The sequence below is a fragment of the Lepidochelys kempii genome, chromosome 4 (assembly GCF_965140265.1).
Source record: "Lepidochelys kempii isolate rLepKem1 chromosome 4, rLepKem1.hap2, whole genome shotgun sequence".
Taxonomy (NCBI): domain Eukaryota; kingdom Metazoa; phylum Chordata; order Testudines; family Cheloniidae; genus Lepidochelys; species Lepidochelys kempii.
The window spans coordinates 83381609-83406148 of NC_133259.1; the positions used below are offsets into that span (position 1 = coordinate 83381609).

General features: G+C 40.6%; 1 long non-coding RNA gene across 2 annotated transcripts in view; it reads right to left on the reverse strand.

Moving 5' to 3' along the window:
* The window catches only part of LOC140909992 (uncharacterized), a 166817-nt gene extending 143269 nt beyond the window's left edge, over window positions 1-23548 (reverse strand). For both annotated transcript variants that reach the window (XR_012158399.1, XR_012158398.1), the window contains exon 1: window positions 23422-23548. This is a non-coding gene — a long non-coding RNA (uncharacterized lncRNA). The remainder of the gene's footprint in view (window positions 1-23421) is intronic.
* Between the last annotated feature and the right edge of the window lie 992 nt (window positions 23549-24540).

The following is a 24540-nucleotide window of genomic DNA, read 5'->3' on the forward strand; positions in this document are numbered from 1 at the left end:
TAAGTTCTTTAAAAACACCATTTTACAGATGGGAAAGCTGAGGCATAGAGAGGTAAAAGGTCAACTGAGTCAGTGGCAGAATCAGGAAAACCCATGTGTGCCGAGTTCTGTCTCCCAGCTGCCATTACATTACAACATATGTAACAGAACATAAAGTCAATAAAATACAAGTACCAGACTCTGCAATGTTGCATGGATACAAGTATGACTTTCAGTAATAGAAAAGAATTGTCATATAACAACTTTTGACAGAGTACTAATGATTTATTTCTCGATTAAAGATTTACTTGGTCTAGTGCTTTGAGCCCATGGCTGAGAATCATGAATCTCCTGAGTTCTAAACTAATTGGAAGGCAAGTGATTGAGAAGTCAGTAGACCTGGTTTCTATACATTCTATTCATGTGGTGCCCTTTAGACACAGCCCTGCATTGAGAGTGATGCAGTCATATCACCCCCAGGTGGTGCTCTGGAAGACTCCTCCCTTGGGCAAGCCCTGAGCTGCAGACACAATCTGGCCCTTCGTTTTTCTGTGCCTGAGTTCACTCATCTATAAACTATGACTAATACTTAACAATACCCAATTTTGAAGAGTATTTTGGGTCTATGAACAAGAAATACAATGTGAGAGATAAATATTATTTGTAATCCCAAGCACTGACTCGCTCTTTGCCTTTGAGAGCAAGTTAAAACCTTTATGTCTGAGTTTCCCTCTGTATATAATTGGGGTGACACTTGCCTATTTCACAGGCTGTTTTAAGGATAATGGGGCTGGATCTGCAGTCCTCATTCCCATGAGTGGTCCCACTAACTTCAGCAGGACTACTGGAATGAACTTGAAGGGCTTGAAGATTGTGACTAATGGGCCAAATTTTGCTTTCCACGGCACTGCTGTGATCCTGGAGTAACTATACTGAAGTCAATAGAGTTACATACACTGTAACTGAGCAGCATTTGACCCAATATTTGCAAAGCATTTGAAACACAAAACAAGGCCAGGTGGGGGCTAAAATTTAACACTGTGTTCCACATGAACCAAACTAAATATTGATTTAGGAAGGCACAACGCTTTTCAAGTCAGTGGAGTTACATCTTGTGTGCTCGTAGTAAATTTGGCTACAGCATAGCAGATATATACCTCTGCATATAACTTGTGCTGGTAAATAAACCATTCAAATATTCAAGTACTAATTCTTTATTTAAAACTCATTTCAGAATTTTTAAATGATCTCCAGCTTTGGTGAGCTACAGAAGGCCTGATAGTGATCTAACAATGGTTTAAAGTCAGGAATCATCCCTCTGAAGTCAGTGGAGTTTGTATAAAAAAGTGCAAGTCAGAGCAGAATCAGGGCCATAGAATTTTTGCTTTTGTTGAGACATATGACATCCTATCTGTGCTATTGTAGTCTAGCAACAGCTTAAGCATCATGCAGTGACATCACTTCCTCAGATTTATAGGTTTATTCAACCCTAAGCACAATCCTCGATTGAGCATTTGAGTGAGAAATCATAGTTTAGTGAAATAAAACTATAATGTATGCTCAGAGCCATCTTGTTGCTGAGAAATTGTAAATCACAATACTTAGGAGAAAAATGAATTCTTTAGCAGATGGTAATTTTTTCCTATAAGGCATGCCAATAAACTTGAGATTTTGAGAGTCTGCCTAAAAGTGAAAGGAGGTAAACCTCTTCATCAGTTCCTGCATCATAACAGGAAATATACGTGTAGAGCCAGCTTTGTATTGGTACACATTTATTTTTTATTTTCCCCAGCTGGACCAACACCTTTAATGCTGTAGTGTATGCACATCTATTACTTCAGGAGTGGGCTCCTCCAGCTTCCTAAGTTGCCTCCTTACAACCTTTAATAAATAGAGCCCCAGGGGTACACTAATTCCAACCAGAAGTCATGTCTGCGATTATTGCAATCACAAAACTTATTCTTGGATTCATTTTTTCATTAGCTAGGAGAATGGATCAACATCACCTTGGAGGCTTGAGTTAGAGATTTGTAATTTAAAATCAACATAGGGAACCGTTTGGATGACTGAAGACCCTGTGCAGAAGGCCCTGGAAAGTAAAGCTGTTAAGAATATAGGAGTTCTGTAATACTGGCACCATGTAATGTTGTGTTTACTTGAATGTATTTAACCTTTATGCCTCAGCTACTTCTAAGAATGACTTAGGTATTCATGCAAAATAGACTTCGCTATTGACAAACAGTTCTTTCAAAAAATAATTTCTTATACTGTCGGATAAAAAAACTAGAAAGACAACCTAAAAGGACTATCCAGCAGCCCCCAAGAATATTAAGTTCCAGTTACAAAGCTACTAAAGTCAGTGAAAGCCATATGTTTTCCACATAGCGCCAGCAACTCCCTATCTCTTTTTTGTTCCCTCGTTCCAGTGAATAAACGGACACTAAGGGGATAGGAAAAATAAACAATCCTGCTTCCATTGAAATCAGTGGGAGAAGATGCATCTTTATATATAATATTTATTCCAAAATGTTTCAGAGTTAGATGAGAACCATCAAAATGAAAAAATAATAGCAGAGGAAGAGAAAAATTAAACACTGTAGTCAATGAGGAAAAGTCACTTTCAGATGTGATCTATCAGATGGAGAATGCATGAGGTGGGCCACGCATCGTCAGAGCTTCATCTCAAACACAACTACGTCTTGGCGCTTGAGTCCTCAACAGGTAGACTTTTACCCTTTCTCAAGTACATTGTCTCAATGACCCAAAAACACTAACTCACCCTTAGGGTTAGTCACCCTTCAGCCAGGTGGTTACATGAATGGTATATAATCAGTCTCAGCCTGAGATTTGTCATCTAAACAAGACTGCTCAACCCACCATACATATATCTAAAGATTCACGGCCTTTAACACCAAATTTAACAGTGGTCATTAAGTAAAAGTAGCTGAGACCCTAAAAGAAATGTTTCCCCTAGAATGCTAGGTAAAATTCTTCAGTTCTTAAGAAAAAACACTGAGAGAAGTCAAGTAAAGTCCACAGAATATGGCCAATTGTTTTTCACATGGGTTTTGTTCCCCAGAATGAAAGTATAAAGCAGTGTAACTTAGCCAGGCAGGATACCAATCTGGACAGAATTTAAGGATAAAAAAATACAAAATGCGGCCTTTGCTTGTGCAAAAACAACTTTGTGTATCCACAAACACCTGCACACAAAGCTTTTGAGCAACTAATTTTCATAGTTGCATAGGCAGGTATTACAGACTATCAATAGCCCATTTAGGTGTAAGGACCTGATCCAGAATCTTTCTGTTGACTTCAGTGGAATTTGGGTCAAGCCGTTAATGCTCAGAAGTATACATGCAGGGGTCTGCATGCAACATTGTCCATGCACAGGAGCCAGGCTGAAGCCCCTTTGAAAATCTAGCCCTATAGATCTACACTGCAGTAAAAGACCTGCAGCACAGCCATGGCCGGCCTGGATCAAGTGACTAGGCTTGCCGGGCTTGGACTCCGGGGCTACAGAATTGCAGGGTAGACATTCAGGCTAGGGAGGGAGCCTGGACTCTGAGACCCTATGAAAGGAGTGGAATGTCTGAGTCTGGCCTCTAGCCTGGGCACAAACATCTACACACTGCAATTTTATAGCCCTGCAGCCCAAGCCTCATGAGCCTGAGTCAGCTGACCTGGGCTCTGAAACTCAGTGTCACAGGGTTTTTCTATCACAGTATAGCCATATAGTTATACTTCTCTGTTAGATCTGGTATTTCTACAAGAGAATTTTCTTGATTAGGGACACCAGACAAGGTCATTAGCACCATGCTGCACATAGACAGAGAAAGGTTTCAGAGTAGCAGCCGTGTTGGTCTGTATTCGCAAAAAGAAAAGGAGTACTTGTGGCACCTTAGAGACTAATAAATTTGTTAGTGTCTAAGGTGCTACAAGTACTCCTTTTCTTTTCATAGACAGAGAAAGGAAGTGATTAAAATTAGGATGGGATAAGTTATTCACATTTTCCATTCTAATGGCAATCTTCATATTTTGCTGTTTCAGCTCTCATTACAATCTTTGACACAGGCATGAGGTGCTGGAATTTTAATACCTAATAAATTTTGTGAAATGTAATAGTTTGCTGCAGTGTTTGAGCTTTAGACAGTCTATGTATTTAGATTGGCTGGCTAGTCCCAAGCATTTCCCACAGCTCTGTTAGACTGCATAGGGAGAGAAAAGGAATGCCAGGCCAATCAAAACAATATAAAAAGATTCAAATCTTACAACATGCTTCTGTAATTCGCAGAATATTGGAGACATTCCGATTCTGATCATTCATTCTTGTGACAAATGAGAGCAGCAAATGGTGAGACTTGCCCCAAGGCAATCATTAAAACATGAAGACATTCTTATAACAAGGAGAATTATGTGAGATCCATAAGTATGATTGAACCCAGACCCATTTTAGCAGACTGTGATCTTCCTTGAACACCATGGCTGAAATTCTGTGCCAATTTACAACTGGTCCAATCCCATTGTCTTCAACAAGGTTGTTTGAGGTATAAATCAATGCAGAACTTGGCCCTCTGATAACAACCTTCATATTAAAATAAAAGAAAATAAAATAAAACAGTAATTTTAACTGAGCACACCTCAGCTCTTCAGGTAGCATAAGGTATGCAGAATGATCACCTTATTTCTTTTGACAGAATTGATCTTAAATCTCTGTACTTCTATTTATAGACACTAGATTAATTTTTAACATCTACTTTTAATCCAGGCAAAGCCGTCCTTTTGAGTCTAAGAATGCCCACAAAGGTTTTTACTATTCACTGAATCTTCAGTTTTCTTGCTAAAAGATGGATGCCACATGCTTCCATGTAAAGCAGCAGCAGCCAAAAACTGCAAAAATGCTCATTTAAGAGGAAAAAATAAGTTTTGATGCAGTTTCTAGCTTTGCCAATTTCCTCCGCAGTCTCCAATAGCATGACATGTGAAGCATTTTCTTGATTTTACCACAGATCTTTCCTCACATAAGCTCTTATCATCTGTCACTCGAGAAAGATGCACAAGCACAGAGAGATAATGCAAATACTGAAATGCTGTCAGTTAAAATGTTAGTGAGTCCTCAGTCCATGATGATCAAAAAGCCTCTTTTATATTGAAACTTAAGTGGTAACGTTCTAACTGGGACAAGAACAATATTTTAAATCCTCACTTGAAAGATCAAATTAAATCCGCAGCAGTCAGTCTTGCTACTGCTGTGTCTATCACAGGCAGGTTTTTTATGAGAACTCTAGAAGGTCCAAAGCTACTTGGATGACTTGTCATCCCCCTGGGTTTTGTTTTGTGTGTTTTGGGGGTGGGGGGGCAGTTGGGTTTTTTTGCAGAAATTCAGGGAGCTAGGACTAGCTGTTCTTATTCAGAAAACAGCCCCAGTACTTAAGGGTGAGCAGGAAAAAAAAAAGACCTCTTGATGTACACGTCAAGATTGTCCTTCATACAATCAGATTTTGACAACAGGATTTCAAAACATGACAGTCTCAGGCTTGATTTGCTTTTCTTTTTAGCATGATAATGTAGTCACACACTATCTCACACCTTTTCAGTTATAACTGCCTGGCAGCATCACTATAAAGTTCAGGGTCTGTGGCAGTTTCCATTAAAAATTCTATTTTACAGGAGTTAAAACTCAAGTGTTTCGAATCTCATCAACCTAAAACTTATCCTACAAGTTGTCAGCCCAAACACAATATATATATTTTTTCCTCAAATTTTAATTTAAATCAGTTCACAGAAGCTAGAGAGGAGTACAAAATGTACTTTAGACAGCTTGGCGGGGGAGCGTGTTCCTCCAGCTAAACAAACCTTACTATTTATTTCACAGGCTCTTAGTTCATAATGTTGACCTTAATCTCCTTTTAAATATATTGGAGAAAACATGTGAAAATAGACAAAATACTTACATTGCCCAACAGTTACTAAGCATTCACATAGACAATGCTTAAAACTGTGTGGTTTCAGATACATTTTATGAAACTTGTTGCATATGGGATGATACGCAGCTTTGATTTCAACAGAAATTGAAATTTTAACATGTTTATGTAGTTTCAAGTCATATAAAATATCAATTGAGTGATATAGCTAATCCGCAAAATTCCACTGATTCAAGGGGTGGGTTGCTAATATCATGGAAATATGTAGTTCTGTACCACACATTCTGTTTGGGATTTTCAAAACTGGAGGGCGGTGACCAAATCCCATTGAACTTCAGTGACATTGGACACTTAACTCCCTTAGGCACAGATTTTTAAAGGCATTTAGGTATTGCTGAGCTCAGTGTTGCAATGCCAAACTGTTTTAAGAGCCTAAATCTCATTTTCAAAAGATATTTAGACACATGGAGCCTAAAACCCATTCCTAGTCGATAGCAGGCTCCTTTACAAATTGCAGTCTATAGTCATGTTCAAAATAATATTGAGCCAGATTACATCCTCATGTGGAAAGACATCCTGGGAGAGGATAGAGAAAAGGAAAACTTCCAATAGATCATTAATCAGATTGGGGAAACTAAAAAGGACCCCAAAAATCTGCAGATCCCCTGAGATCCAAACAGTTCAAGAGAGGAAAAAACAGTTCAAGATAGTTGGCAGTTTTTCAAAGAGATTATTAAGGGCACAAGAGCAAACTATCCCACTGTGAAGGGAAAATAGGAAGTATGGCAAGAGACCACCCTGGCTTAACCAGGAGATCTTTAATTATTTGAAACTCAAACAAAAAAAAGTTCAACAAAAAGTGGAAACTAGGTCAAATTACAAAGGATGAATATAAAAAAATAACACAAGTATGCAGGGACAAAATTAGAAAGGCCAAGGTACAAAATGAGATTAAACTAGCTAGATGCATCAAAGATAACAAGAAAACATTCTACAAATACATTAGAAGCAAAAGGAAGACCAAGGACAGGATGATCCTTGACAATCCCTCCAGAACATCTCAGATACAGGCCCCTGGCAGGCAGCATACCTTCTGGGATGCAATGTCAGGCTGATAGATGGGGCCCCTGTCCCCCTCAGAAGAGTCTTCAACTACCACTACCCTACATTTCCTGGGAGTGGTGGCTGCAATCCTCCCAGCCTTCAGGGATACATGGCTTCTCCTCCACCACTTTTCCAGGTGATTCCTCATCACTCTTTGCCAGGGCAGCATAACTGTTCTTCATTACTAAGGTGGATGGGTTGGGAGTAATGTAGCAATGAAAATATACACCTTAGTCCTTAATTCTCTGCAATGTGAGTAGTGTGTGTGGTTTGGGGTATTAAATAATGGGGCAAGTTGAACTTGAAAATAGTGTTAGTCATCATTACCTCTGAATTTCCTGGCTATTTTCCCCAAATGCAGAAACTGTCCCTTCTCCCTATAATGGGTTTAAGTCTGCATCAAAATTTCCCTAAACTTTGAAGAGTTCCAAAATCCAGACCAGATATAGATCTAATATTCATTTGTTTGGCCCTGTCACTAATTCCAACACAACTAGCACCACCAAATGGTCATTAAAATGTGCAGACTCATGATGAAAGCAGCCAAATTACCCACATCCCAGGGTGGAGGAGGCAGATAAACTTGTAAATATTTCACCAAAGTAGTATTATGTACTATCAAAACACAAAGCCACATTGAGCATCCTAGCTGTAGTGAACTCTCTGAGAATGCTGTATTTAATAAAAATTAATAGAAAATGAACAGAACACTTTATTCCTAATTAGGAACAATAGTTAGCTAGGACATCCTGATTTCAGTGAAGCAGCACCACAGGAAATTACTATCTCTACTACACTGCTACTCTTGGAAGATTTTTCCAGAGGCCAAGAATGCGATGTCCTGGTCCGTAATTAGAGGAGGAAAGGAGAAAAGAAAAGGGACTGGTCTGCTTGGGCTATTAAATCATTCCTTAGTGACTGAGCAGTATTAGGTAAGGTTCAAAGCATGGGGATCTCATTATGTCATTCATATTAAACAAATGTTCTGTGTGATTTATGTGAAGCAATGGTTGCCATAGACAGGAGACATGCATGACTGAAAATAGTGCCCAAGCTGAGGAAGGTTCACCAAAGAGAGGCTGCAGCAGTGCAAAGTGATGAGGGCCCTGTAGGCAGACAAAGTAGGCTTTAAAGTAAGCAATGCTGTCTGAGCCGCGGGATGCTCTAATTTTGGTAAGTGACTCTTAGTCAGAGCTGTCCCTTGGGTATGGCAAAGTGGGGCAACCGCCCCAGGCCCCGCGCTTTGGGGAGGAGCGTGCTTCGCATGGGCAAGCAGGCGGCGAAGGGGGAGGTGAGCAGCAGGCAGGCGGGGGGGCAAGGAGGAGCCCCCCTACTAGAACCTCCCATTCCCCACATCGCCTCCTCCCCGCCGGCGGGCCCCACCGATCCATGCCTCCCCCTCCTTCTCAGCGCCTACCGCCTGCCACAGATGAGATGTTTCACGGCGTCAGGAGGCTCTGGGGAGGGAGGGGAGAGGAGCAAAGGCCAGCGTGCTTGTGGGAGAGGACTGAACTGGGTGGGGAAGAGGCAGGGCAGGGGTGGGAAGAGGTGGGGTGGGGCCTTGGGGAAGGGGTGGAGTGGGGGAGGGGTCTGGACGGAGCTGGGGTGGGGGTCGGGGAGGGAGCACCCTCCAGCAGATTAAAAACTCACCACCTATGTCCCAGGCCCCACACCCCCTTAGGGATGGCCCTGCTCTTAGTATCCACAAAAAGAGAAGCAGAGTACTTTGTAAATAACAAAGAAACTTCTTGAAATATTCCTTATAAATATCCTTTTATAATATTGATATTTCATCCTTAAATCATGGTGTTCTAGGAACCTAACGCAAAGCCCATTGACATTCAGTGAAAGACTCCCACTGACTTCAGTGGGAAGTGAATCAAGCCCCAGAGTATAGTGATGAGGAGGAGTGCGCTCTGTCTTGGTACACACAGAGTCATGGCTGCTTCTCTTTTTTTCAGGCCAAGACACATTAAAGTAGGGAAAGATGCCCAGCCCCCTTTGAACTTATTCAGCACCTTTCAAGCAAGGGTCTCAATGTGTGATATAGGTAGGTGTTAATACCTCCACTGCAGATGGAGGTACATTAATTTCCACCTCTTCAGTTTATCCTTCTGTAGCAGAGGTATTAATTGTGTATTTTAATTTGCATAGTTACCCAGTCAATCAGAAATATAACCCATGAGTAATGTCTCATTTCCTGTTCTAGTCACAAGATGATGCTGGCTCCCTTGTGGTATGTAATGACAAATATATTTACTGTACATTTTCTGAAAATATAGGGCAATATATCTTCCAAGGGAGGATTGCCTCATGATCAGCACCTCAGCAAAGGAATCTAAAGACCTGAATTCTGGTTCTGCCACTGACTGTGTGAGCGTGATCAAATTACATACGCTTCTGTTTCCCCAGCTATAAGATGGGGATAATGATTCCTACCTCACAGGGGCATTGTACTGCTTAAATTAGAATTGTAAAATGCTTTGAGATCCTTGGAGGAAATGCACTAGAGATGTAAAGTATCATTTATTATTCTTTTAATGCTTATTATTACTGTGAAACAAAATAGATATCTGGGAACCATATGGAGCAAGGAGAGAGAGAGAGAGCGCTTTGAGATTCTGTTTGGTTCCAATTTTAGAAGTCTTGGGGAGAGTGGGGGGTTATATCTTCTATTTCTAAGGCTATGCTTACCGGAAAATAGCAAGGGGACAAAATAAATGGTTTATAATTATTATGGAGAAGGGGAAGGATTTATCTCCTCCTGATCATTTATGTCCAAGCAAGGAGGGCTAATGCAAAGAAAAGAAGTGAAGGAAAAGCAAGATTCCATGGCTATTCAGTTTTGTCTGTGTAAGGAGTTTCCTCTGCTGGGAAAGTTGATTCTCCTTGTTTAATTGAAGCTACCTCTCTCAAGTCCCTAAAAAAACGGGACAGAGTTAACAAAACAACAATTTAAATTTAGTCAAATATTTCCTTGGGTTTCTAAGTCAAAAGGTTGCTGAAGTTTATTTCTCTCTCTTTCACTAAAGTGAATTTAGAGTTCAGACATGCTGGCTGGAATGGAAGAGTAATCAGTCAGAAAGAACAAATAAATTTTGTGTCTGCCTCTGGTAGGAGGGAAAATAATTGAAAGCATGAGTGCTTATGTGGTTCCTGTAAAACTTCAAAAGTGTATATAATCGCCGAAAAGGGAATGCCATCTGTTTGTTGTTAGGGCCATGTCTTTTATTTTCCTGCTTACGCTCCTCCTAAAATCTATGAGACGTTTTCAGCTCTTTTTGAAAATCAAGTAACTTTATTTTTCCCCTATATTCGCGTCAGTGAGGACAAGACTAAATTTCTTCCTCTCCCCCTAGCTGACTGAGTTTGTGGCTTTGTTAATCATTCTTTTTGAACATACACACTCTCTAGAATGCTAGAGTGGTTTGAATGGTCACGATTTCACAGCTGAAGGACTGTGACATTAAGGAAAAAGAGTAGACCTCCCTCAGGTCTCAACAGTTGAATTGAAGGGATTATTAAAAGCAAAGCCGCTGCAATTACACAAACTGTTCCCTTGCCATAATGAAGGCAAGATGTAACAATGTGTTGGTGAGGAGGGCGTCTTTGAAGCAGCTGCAGCCCAGTCTGTATAATATCCCAATGGAGATACACTAGTAATGGAAGTGTGCCTTGTCTAACTTCAACTATTCAGCTCAGCAGGTGATTTACAAGGTGATAAAAGGTTCCAAGCTGCAAAAGGTACTTTAGGCTGTTAAAAGGCATTTTTTTTATGATCATTTCTTCTGTACAATACATGTTGTTTCATTAATCAAATACTTATTCTATTAGAAACCCCAAATCTTTTAGCTGGTGGGACAACAAATTTTACAACCATGAAATGGCATTAAAAGCCACAAACGTCCCAGCTAAGCCTCTGTAATGATTCTAACACAACCTGAGTGTGGCTATCCACAGTAAGATGCAAGAATGGTATCTCTGTTTAGCTTCGCCTCTTGGTGAACTCTGACAACTGTATTCCAATGCCTATGGCTCCGTTACGTTCCTTAAACCATAACGCACGCAGGGGGAAAAGACATTTCCAAAAGCACTGCAAAACAGTCTGTTTGCATGAAATCTGAATTCACAGGGTAAACAGCATGCAGAAAATATGGCTTCAATGAGTGGGGAAGGTCCAAATCCAGAAAAAGCAATGTTCACTCAGATTCAGGAAAAAAACATCGGCATTTATGTCTCCTGGAGACCCAACACAAAATAGATCACTCATAACTTTCCAATCAGCCCAGCTATGAGAGAAACCCATTCTACTAAACAAAGAGTTAATGTGAAGCAACAAATAATATCAACTCACACATTTATAAAAACGGTAGAAGTGTAAAAAAGGAATAGACCTTGTTTATTTGTATAGAGCCCACAGTGAACAACAGACACATAAAAAGTCAAGGTCCCTTGCTTTGAAGAGCTCATTTAATATAAATAGACAACATTGCTAACAACAGACAAAAGAAGAATGATGAAAGTCAACCCAACTGAGCAGTGCAGTAAAATATGTGACTTTTATGATTGGGGGGGTTATGTAAATTATGTGGGATTTTAATGAGACTATTCACATGATTAAAGATAAGCATGTGCATAAATGTTTTCAAGGTTAGGGCCTGCTTGTGAAGCTGTTGAATGTGATTGATTGCTTTTTAAAAACAAACAAACAAAAACAATGTTGTTGGATTTTTTCCATAAATATATATTTATATGATTTCCAGGGCCTGCCAAATAAATTGATCTGATTGCCTCAAATAAATTGGAGAAAGGTGTGAGAACATTAGGGTTGATACAGGATAAAACACACAATAGATGAGTAATATTAATTAGCCGTTTACCCATCACAAGTTTCTCAGGTATTTATAGAATTGTAGGTTATCTAAAGTACAAACTCAACATTCTATATGTCTTTTATTAATCAAAAATAAAAAGTAAACATAAATAAGTTACAGAAAGTAGAAGGTTGATGTTTATATCATAACTGTTGTAAAATTTAAATGAATTTAACATGAGCTATTAAAACCTTTCAAGTAGTAATAAATCAAACTCAAATAAATCAAAATCTTAACAGAAAGTGGTAAACATATTACTTTTCTGCTGTTCTGTGAGGAGGTGATTTGGGTACCAATATGGAAATATGGACCTTTTATAGGTTCATATGTTATGGGATTGTAAATGGCATTTCAACGAGGAGTAATTCTACAGTAATACAACTGTATGGCACTGCTACAGATAACCTTTTAAAGATAATTGATTATTATTCTAGCACAGTCCTCTGTCTATAAATCAGGGGGTTGATACTGTTTTACCTTTGAGATCTAGTATTACTCAACATTTTGGTTAACTTTCTTAATCTCTTTTCTCAGGGAAATTTGTGTCACAACAGGAAATAAGTAATCACACATGTGGCTTAGAATTTAAGAGGCTTAACATTTTACATTCTGGGAATGGTGGTAATTGGAGATCTTAAAAAAATAAAAATAAAATGGCAAGGGCTCCATAGCCTTTGCACTACTTTATTTAGGGCTTTATGCTTTCATTTTTGCATTGCACATCTTGTGCCAATAGGACATGACAATACAGAAAGCCAGCAATAGGGAACATAGCCAGTATACGGAACTCCCACTGGTACCAATGGGAGTTGCACTTGGAGATTGTGGGCACTTATAGATTCATAGATTTTGTATATTCCAAGGCCGGGTGGGACCATTGTGATCATCTAGTCTGATCTACTATATAACACAGGCCACAGAACTTCCCAAAAAAATCTCCTAGAGCATAGCTCTTAGCCAGAAATGTTGTAACGTTACCATAAATCTAAAAAATAAAGGATGAGCCAGATTTTCAAAGATGTGGAGCATCCCCAACTCCAGTTGAAGTCAGTAGGATCTGTAGATGTTCGGACCTCTGAAAATCTGGCCCTAAGTATGTATTTTCAAAGGTGCTGAACCCTTGCAGCTCCAACTAACTTCTGGGGTGATGTTGTTGCTCAGCACCTCTGACAATCAGGCCACTTATATTTAGGTGCCTAAATATGGACTCAAGGTAGGATCTTCATAAGGTGCCTAAGAGAGTAATTTTCAGCATCGCTGTAGCCACATTGGTCATAGGATATTAAAGACACAAGGTGGGTGAGGTAATACCTTTTACTGAACCAAATTCTGTTGGTGAAGGAGACAAACCTTCAAGCTTATACAGAGCTCTTCTTCAGGTCCTCTGTGTAAGCCTGAAAGTTTGTCTCTCTCACCAACAGAAGTTGGTCCAATAAAAGATATCACCTCACGCATCGTGTCTCCCTAAAATAGTTAGGCATCCAGCTCCTGTGGAATTTTAATGGGAGTTGGGTGCCAATCTCAGTTAGGTTCCTTTCACAATCCCAGCTTTAGATTTCTAAGGTTTTGTCTACACTGGCAAGTGAAACACAAAACTTTTGCCATTCAGAGGTGTTAAAAAAAAACCACACACACACAGAGCCCGGAAGACAAAAGTTTTGCCAATGACAAACGCTAGTGTGAACAGCGCTTTGTTGGCATGCGCACTCTCCTGCTAACAAAGCTAACGCCGCTCGTTGGGGGTGGAAGTTTTTTGTCGGTGGGAGAGCTCTCTCCTGCCAACAAACAGCAGCTACACTGCGCGCCTTTTAGTAGCACGGTATTAGTGGCACAGCCATGTCGCTAAAAGCTGTGTAGTGTAGACATAACCTAAATGTTGATCAAAAATGTTTCAAATAGCATTCCTGTGACCCATCCAGGTTATTTTGGACAGAGTGTACTAGGTGGGGTATTCTCAGAGCAATTATCTTAAATTATATGACAAGATTTCTTCTTTTTTTTATTTTTTTGTTCTTTTGCTCACCTTAGAACTCCTTTATAATAAAAACTTCCTTGTGAAGTTGTCTGTCTTGTTCCCCTCAGCCTATTATCATGAGAGGAGGCAGGGGCAAAAATTAGTATGTCCCCAGCCCTCTAGCCTTTACTCTCTGTGCCTTTGCCTTCACAGGGAGCAGCTGTAATTAGCTGGAAGGAGACAACTGTTTTTGTTCACGTTTGACTTCGGCATGAAACAGAGGAGATCAGCCAAGGCAAATGTTTAGCAGGGTTAAAACAATCTTGTTTATCTACATTTCTCCAATTTGTTAATGACTGAACTAACATGTGAAAAAGCCTTCTATTTTTGCTGAGTCAGCTGTCTTTGCTTTCCCAGGAACACCTGGAGCCCCTAATTCCCAGACTTGTTTTTGCTCAGGCACACAAATTGAATTACATGTACAGCTCAATCGATTAGTCACTCATCCTCACTCTCTGTTCCTCTGATTTTCCCACCTGTATACTGATTCTGTACTGCAGAGGAGTCATGTGACAAAGCTGAATTGGGTGAGCATTTTTGACACAAAAAGAAAAGGAGTACTTGTGGCACCTTAGAGACTAACCAATTTATTTGAGCATAAGCTTTCTTGAGCTACAGTTCACTTCATCGGATGCATACTGTGGAAAGTGTAGAAGATCTTTTTATACACACAAAGCATGAAAAATACCACCTCCCACCCCACTCTCCTGCTGGTAATAGCTTATCTAAAGTGATCACTCTCCTTACAATGTGTATGACAATCAAGTTGGGCCATTTCCAGCACAAATCCAGGTTTTCTCACACACACACACACACACCCCCACACACAAACCCACTCTTCTGCTGGTAATAGCTTATCTAAAGTGACCACTCTCCTTATAATGTGCATGATAATCAAGGTTGGCCATTTCCAGCACAAATCCAGGGTTTAACAAGAACGTGGGGGGGGTGGTTAGGAAAAAACAAGGGGAAATGGGTTACCTTGCATAATGACCCAGCCACTCCCAGTCTCTATTCAAGCCTAAGTTAATTGTATCCAATTTGCAAATGAATTCCAATTGAACAGTTTCTCGCTGGAGTCTGGATTTGAAGTTTTTTTGTTGTAATATCGCAACTTTCATGTCTGTAATCGCGTGACCAGAGAGATTGAAGTGTTCTCCGACTGGTTTATGAATGTTATAATTCTTGACATCTGATTTGTGTCCATTTATTCTTTTACATAGAGACTGTCCAGTTTGACCAATGTACATGGCAGAGGGGCATTGCTGGCACATGATGGCATATATCATATTGGTGGATGTGCAGGTGAACGAGCCTCTGATAGTGTGGCTGATGTTATTAGGCCCTGTGATGGTGTCCCCTGAATAGATACGTGGGCACAGTTGGCAACGGGTTTTGTTGCAAGGATAGGTTCCTGGGTTAGTGGTTCTGTTGTGTGGTATGTGGTTGTTGGTGAGTATTTGCTTCAGGTTGGGGGGATGTCTGTAGGCAAGGACTGGCCTGTCTCCCAAGATTTGTGAGAGCGTTGGGTCATCCTTCAGGATAGGTTGTAGATCCTTAATAATGCGTTGGAGGGGTTTTAGTTGGGGGCTGAAGGTGATGGCTAGTGGCGTTCTGTTATTTTCTTTGTTAGGCCTGTCCTGTAGTAGGTGACTTCTGGGAACTCTTCTGGCTCTATCAATCTGTTTCTTCACTTCCGCAGGTGGGTATTGTAGTTGTGAGAATGCTTGATAGAGATCTTGTAGGTGTTTGTCTCTGTCTGAGGGGTTGGAGCAAATGTGGTTGTATCGCAGAGCTTGGCTGTAGACGATGGATCGTGTGGTGTGGTCAGGGTGAAAGCTGGAGGCATGTAGGTAGGAATAGCGGTCAGTAGGTTTCCGGTATAGGGCGGTGTTTATGTGACCATCGTTTATTAGAACTGTAGTGTCCAGGAAGTGGTTGATGGTGGGATGGAAATTGTTGAAATCATGGTGGAATTCCTCAAGGGCTTCTTTTCCATGGGTCCAGATGATGAAGATATCATCAATATAGCGCAAGTAGAGTCGGGCGTTAGGGGACAAGAGCTGAGGAAGCGTTGTTCTAAGTCAGCCATAAAAATGTTGGCATAGTGTGGGGCCATGCAGGTACCCATAGCAGTGCCGCTGATCTGAAGGTATACATTGTCCCCAAATGTAAAATAGTTATGGGTAAGGACAAAGTCACAAAGTTCAGCCACCAGGTTAGCTGTGACATTATCAGGGATAGTGTTCGTGATGGCTTGTAGTCCATCTTTGTGTGGAATGTTGGTGTAGAGGGCTTCTACATCCATAGTGGCCAGGATGGTGTTATCAGGAAGATCACCGATGGATTGGGGGTGTGAGAAAACCTGGATTTGTGCTGGAAATGGCCCAACTTGATTATCATACACATTGTAAGGAGAGTGATCACTTTAGATAAGCTATTACCATCAGGAGAGTGGGGTGTGGGGAGGTATTTTTTCATGCTTTGTGTGTATAAAAAGATCTTGGGGTGGGAGGAGGTATTGTTTCATGATTTCTGTGTGTATATAAAGTCTGCTGCAGTTTCCACGGTAAACATCTGATGAAGTGAGCTGTAGCTCACGAAAGCTCATGCTCAAATAAATTGGTTAGTCTCTAAGGTGCCACAAGTACTCCTTTACTTTTCACAGTATGCATCCAATGAAGTGAGCTGTAGCTCACGAAAGCTTATGCTCAAATAAATTGGTTAGTCTCTAAGGTGCCACAAGTACTCCTTTTCTTTTTGCGAATACAGACTAACACGGCTGTTACTCTGAAATCTGTCATTTTTGACACAGCTCTTGTTCCAGTCCCTGAATATGACAACTTCTAAATGGATATGCAGAAAACTAATAAGTTAATTCAATTCAATTATTTTAAGACCAAAAGAATATGAAGGGGAAACGATAAATTCTGAGAGTTTCATACTTTTGACTCTTATTTGGCACCAGAAATAGAGATTTTATTGTGATCAGAAAAAGGAAGTGACCCCTTTTAAAAGGACAGGTAAAGTAGCAAAAGTAAAAAACAAAAATCATAACAGCATTAGGATCAAGTCAGGGCTGTGAGGAATATTCACAATCCATCTCAAATCCATTTATACTGAGCCTTGCATTCAAAATTTGATACATTCATGAACCTCAGCCCAAATTGCAAAATTCAGCAAATGGGCTGAAGTTGTTTGCCCACCTGGGAAGCTGGCAGACTCCTTTCTCACCATCTGGGCCCTTCCATTACTGTTCTTCAACTTGCACCAGCAGCCTCTTGAAGGTAACTTGTATGAGGAAAAAGAGGGTTCTCAAAATATTTTTATGATGTGGATGTTAACTCTACTTTATAGATTGGGAACAAACAGAGGCATAGCAAAGTTAAGTAACTTAGCTGAGATCATATAGAAAGTCAGGAATAGAATTCAGGTTCCCCACTCTAATCACTCCTAGTGTATGCTGCCTCAATGTTCAAAAAATAATTGATCTGAAAGAAGGAGCGAGAAAAATCCAGGAAAAAAGCGAGCAGAGTTATGAATTATGATTTAGTGGTTAAGTCAGTCCAGGAGAGAGAACTTGTCTCTTCTACCCTGATGGTACTTGGGATAAAATACAAGAGAATGCAGTGCCAGTCTCCTTGATAAATTGAGCACTAGAAAAGCCCTGAATGCAAAATTATCTAGCAGATGATAAATCTGCTATAATAAATAAAAAGGCAATAAAGCCAGAAAAAGTATTATCAGTGAAAAGTTAAACTTTCCTCCAAACTCTTTACACCTAAACTTTTCTTTTTTTTTCCACTCTGGATCGCTAGGCATATGACTATTATGTAGTTATGTTTTTCAGTTCATAATCTGAGATTCTATTGTGCACAACATCTTTGCCAGGGAAGTGAAAGTCATTTGTTTACATATTAGAGTACGGGTGAGTTGCTTCTGAAAAATATCCTCAAGGAACTAACTGGCAGGCTGAATGTGCAGCTGATTTGGGGTCAGATGTTCTAAAGTTTAGCAGACTCTAAAATACAGATAAGCTGACCCAAGTCTGCACAAGACAATATCTGGGGGTATCCACACATGCTCTCTCTCCAGTAAATAACTGGCTCACCAGCAAGGATTCCAGACTACTGCCTTTTTTAAAAAAAAAAACAAAAAACAAAATCAAGCAAGAGGCCTATTTCAGCTAATTTGAATTGGCCAAAGCTGTGATCACATGCCTGAAAATACCACTTTCTGGGCTAGTACTGTGATGGATGGCTATACTTGGATAGATAAAGTATCATTGCTTCCACTTTAGTATCATCAGGAAATTTGCTAGAAGGTCATTGTAAGGAGGAACTATAGGATCTCTGTTCACGCACACTCCTCAAAGAATGGAAGCCAAGAATGAATGAGCTCAGACATGAGGAAAATGGATTGGAGATCATACACTGGAAGAACAAGGCTACAGAGAACCATTAACGAATTATGGACTGCAACACATAAAGTAGTCCCTGCTAAGAGATAGGACAGAGAGCTTTGGGGAAACACAAAAAGGTGTCACTTCCAAGAAGCAGTAATGAGCCAAGATACTACTAATATCAAATAAGAAGACTGCTATCAATCAGGCACTACCCTTTATAGCGTACAACTTTCTCAGTTGATTATACCACCACTCATCAGACATGCATCTACATGACAATAATTTATGTCAATTACCTTTTCAGCATTGGGGCAATGCAGAGCCATAACATCTGGGGGACCTCTGGAAAGCCCAGTATCTCAATGCGGTACAGTACTTCCCTCAGAACCATAACGCACAGGAGGAGTGTGTAGAACATACACTTCCTTTGAATTGTGCAGCAATCTCCTTTCCCTGTGCCTGGCCAGCCCTGCACGGGTAAGAGAGATGATCTTTCCCACCTGCTCTCCATCCATGTTACTGTAGATCACACCACCAGGGTTACAGAGAGCAGTCCTTACATTTCCCCAAGCAGAGTATCTGAGAGTCCTCAGCTCTTGTGCAGTGGGGTGGGAGGGAAGTACCTTGTGGGAATCTGGGCCCATGTTGTTTTATTTATTAGGTATGCTTTTCCACACAATGCACATTTACAAGGTGGAATTCATTACCACAAGATTTCCTTGAAACTAAGAGCTTTGTAGGATTCAAAAAAGGATTAGACATTTATATGGATAGTAGGAACATCCAGAGTTACAATAGCATGAACTAAAAACAAAGTAACTAAAATAAAAACAAAAAACACATGAACCCTTATGCTTAGAACATAAACCAACCTCTAGAAATTGGGGGGGAAAGAAGAAACTATCCTGATGAGCAAGTTATTCCATAACTGCCACCGCAGGGTTTCTGAACCTTCCTCTGAAGAAGTGGGTGCTGGCCACTGTCAGAGACAGGATATTGGACTAGACAGACCATGGGTCTGATCCTGTATGGAGGTCTCTAGGTTTGTTTCTCTTCTTGCTTGTTCAAGTCTACACCTATGGATTGGGTTTAGCTATTATTAATGGGAGAAAAATGTTGTGACTGTCCACTCTGGGATTAGAGGTAGCCAGAAATTTTCTGGTGGAATACATTGCTGCCAGAAAGTGCCGATTTCTTTAAATCCAGATGTTCCACAGAGACAGTTTGTTTCAATCAGAGCTGGCAGAAAGCAGGCAGGTTTCCTGCCAGCTTGCCCACTCAGCTCCTTGGCAGCCCACTGGGCAGGCTGATGAGGAGCCGAGAACCTGGAAACCCAAGCTCCCATGCTCCTAACTTCCCAGGCAGACTGCTCCAGAGTCAGGGAGCCCAGGGCTTTCCCTTTTATGGAAAAGTTTGAAATAGTTGGTTTTCATTCCAAATCAGAAGAAAGCTAAATTTAAAAACACTGAAATCCTTTGCAAAACAGAATTACTTTTCTCTGCATCGCTCTACTTGGGATGCAAGAACGGCTTTACTCAGAGAGAAGCAGTATGCAGGTGGAGTCCCATAGGGCACTCTATGGTATAGGTTTTAGAGAAGACCCACCATGGCACTAAATTTTAAAGCAACATAATCAGCAATTCCAGCAAAGGAATTACAAATTTTCATTGAAATGGAGCAGGCTGGCTGCAAAGTAGATCTGAGGCAGAGTAGCAGACCTAGGCTTTGTGACCGGCATTCTCTGACAAAACTGCCAAATGCTTCAGGAAATACGGAATATATCTCGTATTCCTCTCAAGAATAGGCTCAATGATGGAGTGGGTATGGACCATCCAGCGGCTTCTTAAAAGAGATTTGCTGTTGGGGGGAGAACAGGCCACCCAGTTGTCTCACCCATCCCAACAAGTGGTTGAGTAGGTGGAATTTTTAACCAATTTTTTTAACTTTGGTCAAATAGGTCCATTTCAGGTATTGTACAAAGGTCCAGTGAAGCTTTAGGAAGGGTCACATCCCTAGTAGCAAATTGCAGGAGCTCCCCACATGCTTCCATAGCACCCCTGTGTTCAGTTGTACTGTACCAGTTCAGAGCCGACCGATTCCTTTCATATGGTGTCTATCATATGTCAGTATGACATGCTGTCAAGGTTCCTTCCCCACTCTGAACTCTAGGGTACAGATGTGGGAACCTGCATGAAAACCTCCTAAGCTTACTTTTACCAGTTTAGGTTAAAACTTCCCTAAGGTACAAACTATTTTACCCTTGGACTTCCACCAAACTTTATCTGGGTTCCTGAAAAAACATAGTTTGGAAACGTCTTTTCCCCCAAAATCCTCCCAACCCTTGCACCCCACTTCCTGGGGAAGGTTTGGTAAAAATCCTCACCAATTTGCATAGGTGACCACAGACCCAAACCCTTGGATCTTAGAACAATGAAAAAGCATTCAGTTTCCTTACAAGAAAACTTTTAATAGAAGTAAAAAAGAATCACCTCTGTAAAATCAGGATGGTGAATACCTTACAGGGTAATTAGATTCAAAACATAGAGAATCCCTCTAGGCAAAACCTTAAGTTACAAAAAAGACACACAGATAGGAATAGTCATTCTATTCATGCTATTTTCTCAGCCATTTAAAGAAATCATAATCTAACACATACCTAGCTAGATTACTTACTAAGTTCTAAGACTCCATTCCTGTTCTGTCCCTGGCAAAAGCATCATACAGACAGACACAGACCCTTTGTTTTTCTCCCTCCTCCCAGCTTTTGAAAGTATCTTGTCTCCTCATTGGTCATTTTGGTCAGGTGCCAGCGAGGTTACCTTTAGCTTCTTAACCCTTTATAGGTGAGAGGATTTTTCCTCTGGCCAGGAGGGATTTTAAAGGGGTTTACCCTTCCCTTTATATTTATGACACATGCCCAAAGGGGAATAAAGTGTCAACAGCACTAAATAACTGGAGTGTATTCAGACCACCCATATTTAATGGTTGTTTGTTTGTTTTTCAACAGAGAATATTTGGGGTTTTAGCATATTTCAGAACACTGGAAAAAACAATTTTCCAAGCCCAGGAAATTACCACTGTATAAATAACAATCATATCAATATCACTTCCCCTGAAGTTTTTATCTTCATCCCTAAAGTGCACATGCAGGTTTTATACTAAGTCTCACTTTAATGGACTTCCCCCCACCCTCCACACAGACATTGAATGCTTTTCTAAAGAAAAGCAAACTTGGGCGGGGGGGAACAGACCAAACAAATAGAATTCTAGGAGTTTCATAATGAGTGTGTTGCTTAAATGATTAGCCGGCCACTTTTGCCAATAGATCTCAGGCTTTTTTATTGAACTTACTACTTTATATTTGAAAAGGTTCGAAAAAAATGACTCTGCTTCCAATCAAGCTGTTTTGATATAAGGGTCATAGTACTGAATTTCTCCCTAAAAGATGGGGATAGAATGAGGAAGGCAGAAGGCAAACACGGGATCATAGGAATTGCCACTCTGGGTCAGATTTAAGACCCATCTGATCCAGTATCCTGTCTCTGACAGTAGCCAGCATCACAAGCTTCAGAGGAAGGTGGAATAAATTGTGCAACAGGCAAATGTGGGGTAATCTGCCCTCTTTGAAGGTCTCGTCCCAACCCCCAATAGATAGCATAGGTTTATGCCCTGAAACAGGAGATTTTACTCATGTTTACTCTTTTTCCTAGCATTGACTTTTATAACTCTAGGAGTTCTATAATCCATATAAATGTCCAATCCCTCTGACAATCCTGACGGTTCTCTGAAAAGCCCATCATGTTGTAGTTTCATCTAAAAAATAACCTTTTGTTTGTTTTCCCTTGAAACAGGAGTTATTGTTTTCACCACTTGAAGGCTTCTTTTACTGTCAAAATCAAAACATTTCACCCCAGGAAAATTTGTGAACATATCTTTCTTTCTTTGGGTGCAATTCTACCATTTTATGGCAAAAACCTGTGTTTGCTGACACAAATTCCTCTACTGCTCATGGGCACTGACTCTGTGCATGCTTCGCAGCTGGAGCACCCACAGGAAAAAAGTAGTGGATGCTCAGCACCGATCAGCTGTTTGGGGGGAGGGTGAAGAGCTGCCAGGGCCTCGGGGAAGGGGTTAGAACAGGGGAAGGAAAAAGCGGAGCGCGGGCGGGGTCTTGGGGGAAGGTCGGAGTGGGGGTGGGGTCTCGGGGCAGAGTAGGGGTGGAGCACACCTAGGGAAAAATAAAAGTCAGCACCTATGCCACTGCTCACTCATTAAATTTTCAAACACGGACCTTCAAGCTTGGCCTCACACTCTTAGGAGGTACTCCCTGTAAACATCCAGAAAGCTACCTCATTATCCATCTTCAAAGCTCTCCTCAACTCTCTCCTCTGCCATGATACATACAAAAAAAACTTGACAATGGTTAGGTTGTTGGTGTGCAGAGACCAGTTTATCACATTTAACAAAATTGTCTCATCGTTTCCTTGTACTCCCATATCTATCTATCTATCCCCATCTGTTATCTCTTGTCTTAGATTATAAGTTCCTTGGGGCAGGGACTGTCTTTTTCTTCAGCGTTTGTACCGCACCTAGCACAGTGGGGGCCTGGTTTATGACTAGGGCTACTGGGTAATACAAATAATAGGTAATAAAATAATAATAAATGTGAAATTTTGCCCCAGAAGGAGTTTACAAATTCATATGGAAACAGATCATTTTCTCACCTCTGTTTGGGCTACATCTATCCGCATGTCAGCATGAAGCCCATTTGTTAAAGTGTAGTTCTTGTCTTTTGAAGAAAATGCCAGCAACAAGACCTTGAGTAAGATTCAGGACCCAGTCTGCTATGAAAACAAGTTATGAACACATCCCTCATGTACTGTGCAGCATGTGGTGTTAAGAGAGAAAAAAATCTCTACACGAATCAGCAATTATAGCAACACTTCAGAAAGGCTGTGAAAAGAATGCACATATATATGCCAAACAACTCGTAATCTGATGAGGTTCAAGTTATTTCCCAGCGACAAATTGAAGGCTAATAATATAGCACTGTATAATTTCACAGTCAGAATGAGCAATTGACTATATCCCGACAATGTTATGAGACACTTAGTCTAGTACCTGGAGGAAGCTTTAAGATAGTGAATCATGCTCTCATGTAGGAAACCTGAGGAGGGAGCTGTCAAATATCTCAGCATTTGCAGTCTTCTGCAAATGTTCAGTCAAATCAAATTCAACAGAAAGATGTCTCTGTGTCTTTCAAGAGGCATAGAAGTTGTCCAAAAGGATTTTGTTTTCTTTTGGGCAGTGCCATAGCAACACAACCTACGAACCCTGCATTTGCAAGGGGGCCCCAGATCCAGTCCATAGTTTCAAGGTTATTTTGATTAATGTAGAGCAGACTAAATGTAGTGCAATTTGGGATATTTGGCATTTATATGGCCCGTTGCACACTCAAAATCCTAGTGCACATGTAAAATCGAAAGAATGAGAGGATACACTGAACTGCTTAGACACACACACTGTGTTCCCTACTGAAATGGTACATTCCCTACCCATGACTGGTTGGCAAACCTCCCCTCTGCCCCCATACAAACTCTGTTCCTTAGAGATGATATATTCCCTGCTGGGGGTAAGCTTTCGCCTTTCTTCTTGATACTTGCAGGTATCTGTTACATGTTATGCTGCTGTTTAAAATTAGGTGCTCAGTGCATATGAATGCCCTTTGATTGTAAAGACTAACAAACTCAATAAGGATTTTTATTTATGGGAGGGACTACAGTGCTCCAATGCCCCAGTCAAGATCACTAGATCAGGGAGGCCGAGGGCCGCACAGCTTTGCCCCAGACGGAGCCTAAAAAGTTGCCTTTCAATTTAGTATATGTTTTGCCTTTCAATTTAGTTGAATGTCCTCTTATCGTTGTATTATGATGAGAAAGAGTAAACAAGAGTGTGTGTGTGTGTGTGGGCTCATGCATTACCTCACTCCCATTTTTGCCCTCTATCTACCACTACATGTTTGCACAGCCAGGCCCTGTTGCACAAGATGTCAGGAGGTTTTAGAAAATTTACATCAGGTACAGCAAAAAGGAAGGAAAAAAGAGAAAGAGAGGATTAAGAGACATAAAGGTGAACTTGAGAGGTTTTTGACTCCTGGCATGTCTTCAAATATAGAATCAGTCCAGGAAACTGATCAAGAAAAAAGCTTATAAGTGCATTAACAAAATAAGGATCAAGAAA